We start from the raw sequence: 13,609 nt of genomic DNA, 5'->3' as shown, positions 1-13,609 counted from the left end.
AAAAAAAAAAAATAAAATAAAACTTCTTGGGAGGGGGGAATGTCAAATTATAAGAAGTTTTTGTAACTTAAAAAATTAAGATTAAGTGGTTAGTCTTAATAGCTCTGGGTTCAGACTACTGGATAAAACCCTGTCTCTGCTATTTACTAGCTGTGTGATCTTGGGCAAGTGGTTCAAACTGCAATGGTCTCAGTGTTCTTCTCTGTGGCATGGGAATAAACATCATAGAATAGCTGAGGTTGACTCTCTCTCCTTCCCTCCCTTCCTTTCTCTCTCCTTTCAAATATTTGAGAACATTTAATGCATCAGGCATTGTTCCACATATAAGGGTTTAGAAACATGTAGAGTTTCTTTCCTCATGAAGCTTATACTTTCATGCGAGAGACAACTAATAAACATGTAAATGAACAATATAATATCAAAAAAATAGAGCAGGGTAGAGGGCTAGAAAGGAGAAAGGGAGCTATTTCAGGGCGCCTGGGTGGCTCAGTTGGTTAAGCGACTGTCTTCGGCTCAGGTCATGATCCTGGAGTCCCAGGATCGAGTCCCGCATCGGGCTCTCTGCTCGGCAGGGAGCCTGCTTCTCCCTCTGACCCTTCCCCCTCTCATGTGCTCTCTGTCTCTCTCATTCTCTCTGTCTCAAATAAATAAATAAAATCTTAAAAAAAAAAAAAAGGGAGCTATTTCAGCTGGGATGGGCAGGGAAATCCTCTCTGACACGGCGAATCCAGCAGAGAGAAGAATCCTGTGAAGGATCAAGCCAAGAAAATGTAGGAGATGATACGTGTGCTAGCACAGGGTAAGGAAACAGTAAAAGCACTTAATACATGACAGACTAGTAATAGTACTAGAGTGCTAATTTAGTCATAGTAGTAAAGACATGGAAGTTGCCTAAGAAGGTTACAGTTGAGAAACTTCTCAATTTCTGGCCCCATGGTTTCAGGCTGGCAACCTTTTTCTGAGTTCGGCCAGGTAATACTGGCTTTAGCTCCCACCTTTTGTGGCATCGCCTGCGGTGTGGCAGGGCCGGGAAAGACTGGAATAGAAGGCACAAAAGGCCCAGCTGAGTTTTATCACAAGCCAAGACACTGGAGTCCATCCTGACTCACTGAAGGCTGCAGGTTGAATGGCGGAGCAGTGTTTCACGGGCACATGGCCTCCCAGCTTCCAGGGATTCGAGATGGGAGGCCCTGCGGCTTCCTAATGGTGTCTAATAACACAAACTCCCCAAAATAGTAGTTGTGTGGTAGAAATGGGGTTATAAAGCAAACGTATTTTACTTCAGTGTCTGTAACTCTACAGACATTTTGTTCTCATCATCAATATCCTGGAATGCCTTTCCAGCGAGGAAAGTCACAAAGGCTAATTTTTCATTTAAATGGTTGTTGAAAAGGCCAGATGAGCTGTTCTGGTGGAAGGAGTAGTAATTCCAGCAGCAACAGAAGCTTACATTTATGGCACTCTGCACGAAGCACTACACATGGATTACCTCAGTTAACTCTCATAACCATGACAGGTAGTCCTATTATTGTTCTCATTGTACAGATGAGAAACTAAGGCAAAGTAATGTGGTCAAGGTCACATAACTAGTTGGTGGTAGAAATGGGGGTCCAGTCACTGTGATCTAGTCATTAATTCCGCGTCAAATAAGTTCTTTACCCACACCTGTCAACAGATTATTTTTTCCCTCTTTTCCATCCATTTACTAGAAATAATAAGTGTTCTTGGGATTGTTCTTATTCTGCACTGTAATGCTTATTCATTCAATACAATCTAGCTTTACTTGTAGAGAAGATGCCATAAATATTATCTTGGTCTTCTGGCATTATCTTGAGCTAGGTTACAAACGATATTTTTAGAAGCTTACCCATTTGAAAAAGTTTTGAAAGAATTATGTATGTCACATCCCCAAAACTTTTATTAATATATTAAAAAATAGGTTTTTAGAGAACCTGCATTCTTTCCCTTAAGCCTGAGAACCTGAGCAGTAAATTACCACTTTAGAGTTGTTATTTATTGTGTAGCAACTATTGTTGCAAAACACTAGAATGGCTTCTGTAAATTTGGCTAAACCAATAACCACTATAATCTACTACAAAGACCATTGCCTTATGCTTGTTTCAAGTGTAACAAACATGGGTAGTGAAATCCACTTTAATAGAGTGGTAAGAAATAATAACTCCCACAAAGCTAAAGCTACTGGAAGCTTTCTTATTTTAACAGGCCTGAAGAAAGGAATATAATTCAAGCATACCAGATTAACAGGGCAGAATACAGAATCCGAAGTCGCTGTTTGCTGTCCATTTTCATTCTAGAATTCTTATTGACTCTAATTAAAATTCTGGAGATGGAAGAGTTGTATGTTTCTAAAGAACTTGCAGTGAATGCTGTCTGCCAGCCATCTCCAAACACCCCATAACCACACACAACTTGCCTGTCAGGAGAGCTAATGCAGACATCGCAGGGCACACCACATTTGTCACTGTGGCTAATATCAGAGATACGCAGCTCTTTTTTCTTAGCACACAAAAGCAAGATATGTAATTCAATGCTCAATTTACCCTTGTCTCGCAGGAGATTTTTCCCCGCTAATTGATAGAAATTAAGCCATTAATCAAGCCACCAGCCATCATTCAAACCAGAGAAGATGAATACAAACTTTCATCATAACCACCTTCCCCATTTTAGTGTTCATTAGCATTAATTTTTAATGCAATTATGCTATTCTTTTACGCTGAGCTCATAAATTACTGCTCTTTTGTTGCTGGCTGGCCTTGTAAAATCCAAACTAATGCTTTGTGCTCTGATCTTAAAGGCAATTACTAGGTTCTTCTATCTTTTATATCTCTGCAGCCCCAATAACCTTTATATATAACGAACACCCATGACTGACTATGCCTGTTTGTTTTTTTAATGCCTCTAAATAAATCTTTGTGAACATACAAATGTAGTCAAATGTATCTACAATAAATATATATATGTATACACACACACCACATACATTATAAAATATAGATGTTAATATAAAAATAAGATCTCACAAATTCATATGGTAGTTCAGGTTCAAATACAGTAAAACATGATTAAAATGTAATGCATCATTGTATTAAAGTTATAATTTTAAAACAAATGAAAGAAAATAGGAACATTAATAGCAGCTGATTATTATACATATACGTAAGGGTCAAACAACTACTAAAAAAAGAATAACTATGGCATATCAAAATCCCTTAGGACTTTACCTAGGGTTAATGTTTTATGTTTAAATCCTTACTTAAAAAATTTGTTTTGAAACCTGGAAATGAATGAGATGAAAATGAAGAGTACTGGAAGATTAAAAGAACCATTTATCCAAAAGTGCGTTTACAATTGCATGTAAAAGAACTCCACAGTCTTATATTTTGCAAAGCAGATGCATCAGTTTATATGAGGATGACACTAGTAAAAAGACAGATTTTCCAGACACAAATACTGAACCCAGAGGCAGCAATCCACTTCTTCCTCCAACCCAGAGAAAGTCAAAAGTTGTACTCCCCTTATGGTCCCCCAAAAGCACTGGTTATGCTCACCCCTAGGTGCAGAGGAGATCAAACAAACAAACGAAAACAAAGCCAACAAAAACCCTGCAACTCTCTTCTTATATCAACCTAGTAATGCCTTTGCCTTTGTTTGCAAGTTGTTATGTTCTGGCCGCCCACTAGCTAGAGAAAGGATGCATATGTGGCATTAAGATTAATGAAATAAAACTTATTGGGGGAATAAAACTTAATGGGAAAATATCAGAAGCACTGGTGTTGGTGCCAGCCAGTCACCTTCTGGAGTTGTGCAGCTGCTGCCTACCCCGAACACCAGGGGCCTGGGACAGGGAGTAGAGAGTGTACTCAGGAATCTTCTACCAAAAAAAAAAGGGGGGGCGGTTTGAATCATTAACATAGGATACCTTCTGTCTCCTCTCATGGCTAGTTCTTTATTTGATTTCTTTTTTTTTTTTTAAAGATTTTATTTATTTATTTGAGAGAGAGAATGAGATAGAGAGCATGAGAGGGGGGAGGGTCAGAGAGAGAAGCAGACTCCCCGCTGAGCAGGGAGCCCGACGTGGGACTCGATCCTGGGACTCCAGGATCATGACCTGAGCTGAAGGCAGTCGCCCAACCAACTGAGCCACCCAGGCGCCCTTGATTTCTTCTTTAATAGAAAGTTACACATGGACTAGAAGCAGTGGGGCTTAAATCTGCAAGGACTTGGATTCTTTCCACCAAGGGACTTGCTCTGTCAGGATAAGCAGACAGTCTCAACTCAAGTTTTCTGTGATCTGTTCCTTTATGATGTCAGAAGCAAGTAGGTAACTAACATATTGTATTTGGACATTAAAGTTGTCAATAAAAAGTTGTGAGTTCTAAGACCTCTTCTTTTTTTTAAAGATTTTATTTATTTATTTGACAGAGAGAGACACAGCGAGAGAGGGAACACAAGCAGGGGAAGTGGGAGAGGGAGAAGCAGGCTCCCCACAGAGCAGGGAGCCCAATGCGGGACTCGATCCCAGGACCCTGGGATCATGACCTGAGCTGAAGGCAGTCGCTTAACCAACTGAGCCACCCAGGTGCCCCCTAAGACCTCTTCTTATAAGCATTTTGTGTTAGGCTTCATAAACTTATAGAAAATAGTCCATGGCTCCACATGCCTTAATTTCCTTAACACATTAAAAAAAATGTTGGGGTTCAGAAACAAATTGAAATTAATTCAGCCCATATGTATTTAGTGCCTGTATCTGCCAGGTGCTGGAGACTTCTGGCTGAAATGACATCTTTTTTTATTCTGAAACAGATATAATTTTTGGTAATAATATCCCCATTTTTCAAATACAGCATTTGATACTCTCAAAGTTTAAGAGGTACCAAAAGAGGCAGAGTTGGAATATGAAACCAAGTCTTTGTACTTCATATTCTATATGGTTCTTGTTGAACCAGGTTTCTTCTTAGGTTTTGAATCTGATAACCTTACATGATGAAGAGTTATGATTGTTTATGCTTATTTTACATGCTTATCAAATTTATATGCAATTTTGATCTTTTTAAAAAGATTTTATCTATTTATTTTAGAGAGAGAGAGAGAGAGGGAGCAGGGGGAAGGGGAGAGGGAGAGAATCTCAAGCAGACTCTGTGCTGAGCACAGAGCCTGGTGGGGGGCTCAATTCCATGACCCTGAGATCATGACCTGAGCCAAAATCAAGAGCCAGATGTTTAACCGACTAAGCCACTCAGATGCTCCTCAATTTTGATCTTTTAAACAGAGATGGGGTAGGGAGAATGGTAGTGAACAGTAGAAGATATCAATTTCTTTTTCTGAAAAGCAGAGTATTTCGCTGTATTAATGAAGTGCAGCATATAAAATCATTGCATTTAAAGAAACCCAGTATGGGTTAGTCTGTATTTTCTAGAATTTCATACAAATGGTAGGTATACTCTTTCATGTCTGATGTTTTTCACTTAGGATGTTTTTGTAATATAGCTCTGTGTTATTGGGTAGATCTGTTGTTTGTTCCTTTCATTACTGGTGGAATTCTGTTACATGAATAATCACAAATTGTGATTGTGATAATCACAATCCATTAACCTGTTGATAGACATTTGGGTTGTTTCCAGTTTCTGACTTTTGAGAATAAAGTTACTATAACATTTATGTAAAGTCTTTGTGTATTTTCACTTCTCTTGGGTAAATATATAATATTGGAATGGCTGGATTATTATGTATTTCGATTATATTGTATTTCTCTGATGACTAATGATATTGAGCATTTTGTAATACACTATTGACCATTTATTTCTTTTTTTTAAGATTTTTATTTTTATATTTTATATTTACTTGAGAGAGAGAGAGAGAGAACAAGAGGTGGGGAGGGGAAGAGGGAGAGAGAGAGAGAAAGAGAGAGAGAGAGGAGACTCCCCGCTGAGCAGGAAGCCTGATGCAGGGCTCGATCCCAAGACCCAGAGATCATGACCTGAGCTGAAGGCAGATGCTATAGACCGACTGAACCACCCAGGTGCCCCTGACCATTCATTTCTTTTTAAAATTGTTTCAAATCTTTTGTTCATTATTTAACTAGGTTGTCTGTCTTATTATTGAGTTACAATAATTCTTTATCTATACTGAATATAAATCCTTTGTCAATATATATTGCCAATATTTTCTTCCATTCTGTGACTTGACTTTCTGTTCTTTATGTCTATCAAAGAGCAAAACTTTTTTTTTAATTTTTATTTTTTAAAGATTTTATTTATTTATTTATTTGAGAGAGAGAGAGAAAATCCCAAGCAGACCCCACACTGAGCGCAGAGCCCAACATGGGGCTCAATCCCAGGACCCCGAGATCATGAGCTGAGCTGAAATCAAGAGTCGGATGCTTAGCCAACTGAGCCACTCAGGCACCCCAAAGAGCAAAACTTTTTAATTAAAAACAGTCCAGTTTATTAGTTTTAAAATTTTGTGCTTTTTGTGTCTATCAAACAAATATTTGCCTACCTCAAGGCTGCAAAGATTTTCTCCTGTATTTTCTTCTAGCTCTATAATACATTTCAAGCTAATTCTTATGTATGGTGTGAGATAAGTGTCATTGTTTCTTTTCCCCATAAGGATATCCAGTTTTTCAGCACCATTTATTAAAAAGACTTTCCTTTCCCCACTGAATTGCCTTGGTAGTTCTGTTGAAAATTAATTGGCCATATATGCAAAGGTTAATTTCCGGTCTCTCTAGTCTGCTCCATTTATCTATATGTCTATCTTTACAGTAATCCACAGTCTTAATTACTGTAATTTTATAGTAAATCTTGAAATTAGGGAGTATAAATCATAGGATTTTGTTCTTTTAAAACACTGCTTTAATTTTATTTGCATTTTAAATAAAATTAATTCTTAGTAGAAACTTTGCTCCTAACACTTTATGTTGAATTTTAGCATTAGGATGCAAAATGTAATATATAATGAAATTCAGTTTCAGGAGTAAGTTGAAATACAAATGATTAATAAAATCAGACACTCTCCAAATACTAGTCTGTTAGGTACAAAACTTAAAATAAAAAAAGAAAACAATTGCCAATTACTTAAATCAACTTCAAAAATAGTTTTTGGGATCAAGTTGTAAAAATGTTATTTATTACCAAGAGATACTGCAATGTTAAATTTTTATTTCTTCTGATTTTAGAGTAAAAAATTGAGCCACATTCATATTACTTTATAAAGGAGTTGCTACATAAGAAGAGTTTAAATGACTAAATGTTGATGGCCAAGTTTTTTGTTTTGTTTTGTTTTTTAGTTAAAGAATGTAGCCTGGAGGGCGCCTGGGTGGCTCAGTTGGTTAAGCGACTGCCTTTGGCTCAGATCATGATCCTGGTGTCCCGGGATCGAGTTCCGCATCGGGCTCCCTGCTCAGCTGGGGGTCTGCTTCTCCCTCTGCCCTCTTCCCTCTCGTGCTCGCTGTCTCTCATTCTCTCTCTCAGATAAATAAATAAAAAATCTTAAAAAAAAAAAAGAATGTAGCCTGGAAAATGTATTCAGGTGGAACTGATTAAAGAAAAATCAGAAGGGAGAATAAAGGATGACAGACCAATAGAAGAGGCAAGTGTTTCAGGGGACTTGTAAGGAACCAAGGGTGAGTGCATGTGTTTAAGAGTCTGAACTACTTGGAGAAATTCTACCTGTTCAGGGAAAAGAAATGGGGCATCTAGACCCAAATCAAATGGATGAATAATCTCTACTTTGCAAACTATCATCCTTATAAGAAGCAACAAACCTACACATCCTAAACTGAACTCTGATGTCTGTAATTATAATCTTCTTTCTGTTTGGTCCATCATTTTGACAATACTTTGTTCTCCTTACAGTCTTACCCTTCAAATAAATGCAAATAAGATTCTTGGCTTTTAATTAAGAATAGCCCTAACTGCCACATTATCTATATTATTTAAGTATAGGTAATCATAAATCTATATTACTAAAGTAAACTCTGTATGATTCTGTATGTTCCAATACAGTTGGTCATGCTGCATACAAAGAAATACATACTATTCTTACTTGGTTTAATTTACTGCTGCTAACTTTGGGTAGGCTTAAAAATCTTCCTGACAATGTTATGATAATTATATGATAGTAAGTCAGAGTTATGAATTATATGCATAGCTGCATATATTTTTTTCAATTAAAATATTCTGGTGAGATAGCCTAATGATTCAGTTTTTTTTTTTTTTAAGATTTTATTTATTTATTTGACAGAGACACAGCGAGAGAGCGAACACAAGCAGGGGCAGTGGGAGAGGGAGAAGCAGGCTTCCTGCTGAGCAGGGAGCCTGATGCGGGGCTCGATCCCAGAACCCTGGGATCACGGCCTGAGCCAAAGGCAGACGCTTAACGACTGAGCCACCCGGGTGCCCATGATTCAGTTTTTTAAACTGTACTTTAAGAAAAAAAGAGGGTAGCAAATATTTAAGTTGAAAAATCTCACATCAATAATGATCATAACCTTGACAAAAATGGAGAAAAGTTTCCACATTTTAACCTGCTTCTGATACATTATGATTTCAATAAAGCATACCATAGCATAATTCCCACATTTGCCACATTAAATTGAGACCTATATAGAGCCATTCAGATCGAGGAGGAGCAGAGTATAAACAAAGAATTAAGGAATTAACAAATGGTAAGTGAGATATATATTTTAGCCCATGACTCTATGACAGAAATCAGCTATAGGAACAAGGTCATATTAATATTAACCATTCATTTGCTTCTAATAGTATTTCTTCATGACAAACACAATGTTTTAAGTTATAAAGTTACAAAATGGTAGGCAAGTCCAGCTCTACTTACTGGTGAAGTAAGTGACTGTGAAAATTAGCACTGTAAGATCTAGCTTCACAACAAACTCTATTATCTTGGACAAGTATTCCCATTAAATTTCCATCTTCTCTTCCAAATTAAGGTATGGTATCTACTAAAGTACAAATATGATCTCTGGATAGAAGAAACACTTTAGCAGAGAGAAGTTTATCATTCCATAGAAGAGAACAGTGCCCTGCAGGACCAATAAATTGGGGGAAAGGAAAAATCCAGAAGTATGAGGAACTGATGGGAAGATCAGGATTGTTTGGGAGCTAAACCTTGGAAATAAGGTAAGACAAGGGGTTCTGAAGATGTGTGCAAAGGGCGCAGGACAAGAAAGGGAAGGGAGATGGTGACAGAACATTTATAATAGTTCTGAGCTTCACATGCAGAGCTTTCAATTACAGCCCAGTATGGGAGGACAGTGGCTCTAGGACAAATCTCTAACTAGAGGAACATAATTTCTGAATAATCTATTCTTTACACATTTTAATTCTTATGGATCCACATCAACTACTAACATTTGATGAGTGTTCGAAAGATCTCTGATCTTGGGGACAGGGGAGATGGCAGTGTTAGCAGCAATCAGTCTATGGTATCTCAAAATCTGAGCAGAAAAATCTACAATGGTTCCATAGAAGTGGAGAAATTTATAAATCTAAGAGGTTTATAACCTTAAGAAGGTATCTGTGCCAGTTTGTAGCATCTGTAACTGGAATAACCAGGGCATATTATTTATGTTGGATGTAAGTAAACCTTAAGTAAAAAATTTAAGAATAAAATATAAACTTTATATACACACATATACACATACATGCGTAAACACTTCCAGGCCTACTTAAACTCATTTAATAATCACAAAACTGATATTGTATAACAATATTAGTACTAAAAATAAACTTTGAAAATGAAACACTATAAATCCACAATTAATTTAAAACATTTCAAGAAGAGTTTTTACAGGCTGACTCAGGGCTTGATCCTGGCAGCCAGATGGACATAGGAGGTCAATAATCCAGAAGCAATGAGACAGTGATTAGTCAGACAGTAAAACAAGTCCCTGGAAGCAATTATTGTCCAACACGTCAGAAAGCTAATTGACCAATATAGTCAGAAAATGGATTTAAAAGTTTCAGTATCTCCCTGCTATCCCCTTTCTAAAAATCTTTTTTAGTAAACATTCTATAAAAGCCAGTTACTACTTCAAACAATAATTACTCACTGCTAAAAGTCTTTGTTCAAAATAGACGACTGAAGAAAGGTCCCTCTAAACAAGCCAAGTTATTTGTTCCTACATTCTTTATGTCTATCAAGTCAGACATACTGCAAAGCTGTAAGCTCTAAGAAAATCTCATCTGGTCCAAAAGGTTATCAATCATCCTCAAATTCTGCTACAAAACAGCAATGAACAGCACGAATTAAGGAATCAAACATTTTGTTTGAAAGTCTAACAAGAATAGTGTTCGGATCACACTAAGCATTCACAAGGAATCTAGTAGGTATTTGTTGAATGGTCAGCTGAACACAGGCTACTGTAACTAAAGAATGTGGTTTTCCTATATTGTGGAAGGAAGCTCTTTAAAGATTCTCTCTTTCTTTTAATTTTGGGAAAATGGCAGATACTTGTTTATTGCTCTCAAGAATTTCTAGATAGTACTTAAAAGCTACTTTTTCATTGTCCTTGAAACTACTAAATGATGACCTTGATAGGAGCAGGATTATATTTCCATTTCTACTCCTACCCATCATTCATTATAAGTAACCACTTCCTTAGTCTTGATATATTTTTCATTTGGCTTCCATGACACCATATGCTCCTCATTTTCCTTCTCCTCAGTGGGCACAATTCTTCATTTTCTTATACTGGCTCGGTGCCCCAATGTTCAGGTTGGACCACTTCCTCTTTTTTCTTTTTTTTTTTTTTAAAGATTTTATTTATTTGACAGAGAGAGAGAGCACAAGCAGGCAAAGCGGCAGGCAGAAAAGCAGGCTCCCTGCTGAGCAGAGAGCCCTATGTGGGGCTTGATCCCAGGACCCCGGGATCATGACCTGAGCCAAAAGCAGACACTTAACTGACTGAGCCACCCAGGCGCCCCTCACTTGCTCTTTTCTATCTTTATTTTCTCTCTAGGTAATCCATAGCTATAAAAACCATTTACATGCTAACGACCCTCACATCTTTAGGTCTAGTCTTGACATCTTTACCAAACTCCAGACCTTGATGTTTCTCTCTTACCCCCTTTATTTATTTTATTTATTTATTTATTTTTAAAGATTTTATTTATTTTGAGAGAGAGAGAGAGAGTGAGCGAGAGACAGAGCACAAGCCAGGGGGAGAGGCTGAGGGAGAAGCAGGCTCCCTGATGAGCGGGGAGCCCAATGCATGACTAGATCTCAGGACCTGGGATCATGACCTGAGCCGAAGGCAGAAGCTTAACTGACTAAGCCAGCCAGGCACCACTCTTACCCCCTAAATTTAAACTATCACTTTTCATTGGCTTCCTATCACATTTAGAATAAAATTCAATGTCCATACTCTTACTTACAAAATCCTATAAAATCCTACATAATCTGGCTCCTCCTACTAAGTTCTTCAACCAAATCTCTAACCCTTGCCCTAGCCACACTGGCCTTCCCTGTGGATCTTAAGCACTCTAAACTTGCTTCTGCCTTAGGATATTTATAGAAGCTGTTCCCTCCACCTAGAATGCTCTTTTCATAGCAAGTCTCTTCTTGTTCAGATTTAATTTAAATGCCAGCTCTTCAGGGAGGCCTTTCCAGAGCACTCAGTCCAAAGCAGTCACTAGTCATTCTCTAGTACATCAAGAGAGAGTAGAGAAATGACTCAATTGTGAGGCTATTACGGGAATTTAGGCAAAGCTGATGACTACCCTGATCAGGTGGGAACTGAGAGTTGTTTTAAACATAATGAACGTTGACATGCTTTTTTTTAAAAAAAAAGTCTCCAAGTCTGGAGTTCAGAAGAGAAAATCTAGGTTGAAGATATAAATTTGGAAGTAACAAAAGCGTATACAAGCACTTACTCCAATGGAAAATGACAAATTCACCTAGGGACAAAGGTTATAGAGAGAAAAGAACTGAATTCCAGTGAATGCCAATACATGCAGATTGGGTAGAAAGAAGAGACAGGGCTAGCCAGGACTGGCAGGAAAATCAGGTAAATATTATAATGCCATATAAAGTGAAAAGGACACATTTCAAGAAGACTAGTATGGTAAGTTGTGCTGAACGCTGCTGCAAGGTTGAATATGATGAGAAAAATTCCACTAGATCTGGCAAATTAGAGAGTATTGGTATTTTGAAAAAAAGGAGTTTTAATGGAGTGATATGGTAAGTTACCTTAGAGAAAGATGATGTTTAAATAAAAACTCCTATTTCCTAGATAATGGAAGATAAGGTTCTCTAAATGATACTTGCGCTGAACACAACAATGAATAATACTAGACAGAATATTTTTAAAAATCAAATTAAATGTATTGTTGAGATCACATGAGGTAAGGAATCCACAAAGACCAAAAGTCAACAGTTCTAGTTGTCCTCTAACTCATAACAAAATTGAACCATTTGCAAAAAACTTTTTAATAAACACTAGGTTCAGGAAGCTTTACAGCAAAATTCTAGCAAACCTTCAAGGACAAGATAATTTGATGTCACCCAAATTGACTTCCTAACTCATTTTATTAGGATAGCATAAATTTGCTTTCAAAACTAGTCAAGAACAGTACAAAATGGAAAAATTACAGAAATCATGAATGCAGATGCAAAAAGAGTAAACGAATGAAAACAATACACACACACGTACACAAACATACACACATATAAATGTATAATTCATATATATACAAATGAAATCCAGGAATGTAAAAAAGATAATATATCATAATCGTGTTGAATTAATTCTAGGACCGCAGATTTGGTTCAGCATTAAAAAATATGTTAATGTAATTCATAAAATTGTCTGATTAAAGGAGAAAAACTAAACTAAAAAACTAAAGTCTTCAACAAAATTCAACATTTATTTGAGATTAGAAACAAACACAGGAAAGGAAGGAAACATCTCTAATATGAAAAAGGGACTCTACTTTCCCCTCCCCCACAAAACCAAACCAAACTGAAAAAGGTTAAGGTTAATATCATACTTAATGGTATGATGTTAAAAAACATATCCTTATGTCCACAAACAGGATAAACATACTAGCTATCATCATTTCTATTAGGTACTGGTGGTCCTAGTCAGTACAATAAAATTAAAACAAGGAAACAAATGATATAACAATTAGGAAGAAACATAAAGGTGACTATTAATAAATAAAATGACTGTCTGTAGAGAAAACCCAAAAGTACCTACAGATAATTTGTTAGTTAAGTACAAAACTAGTTTTTAAGAATTGACTGCACTTGTGTACATCAGCCATGAGCAGAAAATATAATTAATAGCATAAAAATATAATGTAGACCTAAGAATAAATCCAAAGAGTGATACGCTAGTCCATTAGGGACAAAATTGTGAAAGTTTACTAACAGACACTAAAGAAGACCTGAGTAAGGGGCGCTTGGGTGGCTCAGTCGTTAAGCGTCTGCCTTCGGCTCAGGTCATGATCCCAGGGTTCTGGGATCGAGCCCCGCATCAGGCTCCCTACTCTGCGGGAAGCCTGTCTCCCTCTGCCACTCCCCCTGCTTGTGTTCCCTCTCTCACTGTGTCTCTCTCTGTCAAATA

General features: G+C 37.1%; 2 protein-coding genes and 1 long non-coding RNA gene across 3 annotated transcripts in view; all 3 read right to left on the bottom strand.

The window, feature by feature from the left end:
* RSRC1 (arginine and serine rich coiled-coil 1) overlaps window positions 1–13,609 on the bottom strand; it is a 408,321-nt gene that overhangs the window by 11,142 nt on the left and 383,570 nt on the right. The window lies entirely within an intron of this gene.
* The window catches only part of MLF1 (myeloid leukemia factor 1), a 103,394-nt gene that overhangs the window by 60,322 nt on the left and 29,463 nt on the right, over window positions 1–13,609 (bottom strand). The window lies entirely within an intron of this gene.
* On the bottom strand, window positions 4,176–7,314 carry LOC145717172 (uncharacterized). The gene is made up of 2 exons (XR_014140233.1): window positions 4,615–7,314; window positions 4,176–4,403 (listed from the first exon to the last, which is right to left on the bottom strand). It is a non-coding gene; the product is annotated as an uncharacterized LOC145717172 (long non-coding RNA).

Source organism: Leptonychotes weddellii, chromosome 1 (genome assembly GCF_054177405.1).
Source record: "Leptonychotes weddellii isolate Sample4059 chromosome 1, ASM5417740v2, whole genome shotgun sequence".
NCBI lineage: Eukaryota > Metazoa > Chordata > Mammalia > Carnivora > Phocidae > Leptonychotes > Leptonychotes weddellii.
This window is presented reverse-complemented; position numbering and strand designations above follow the sequence as displayed.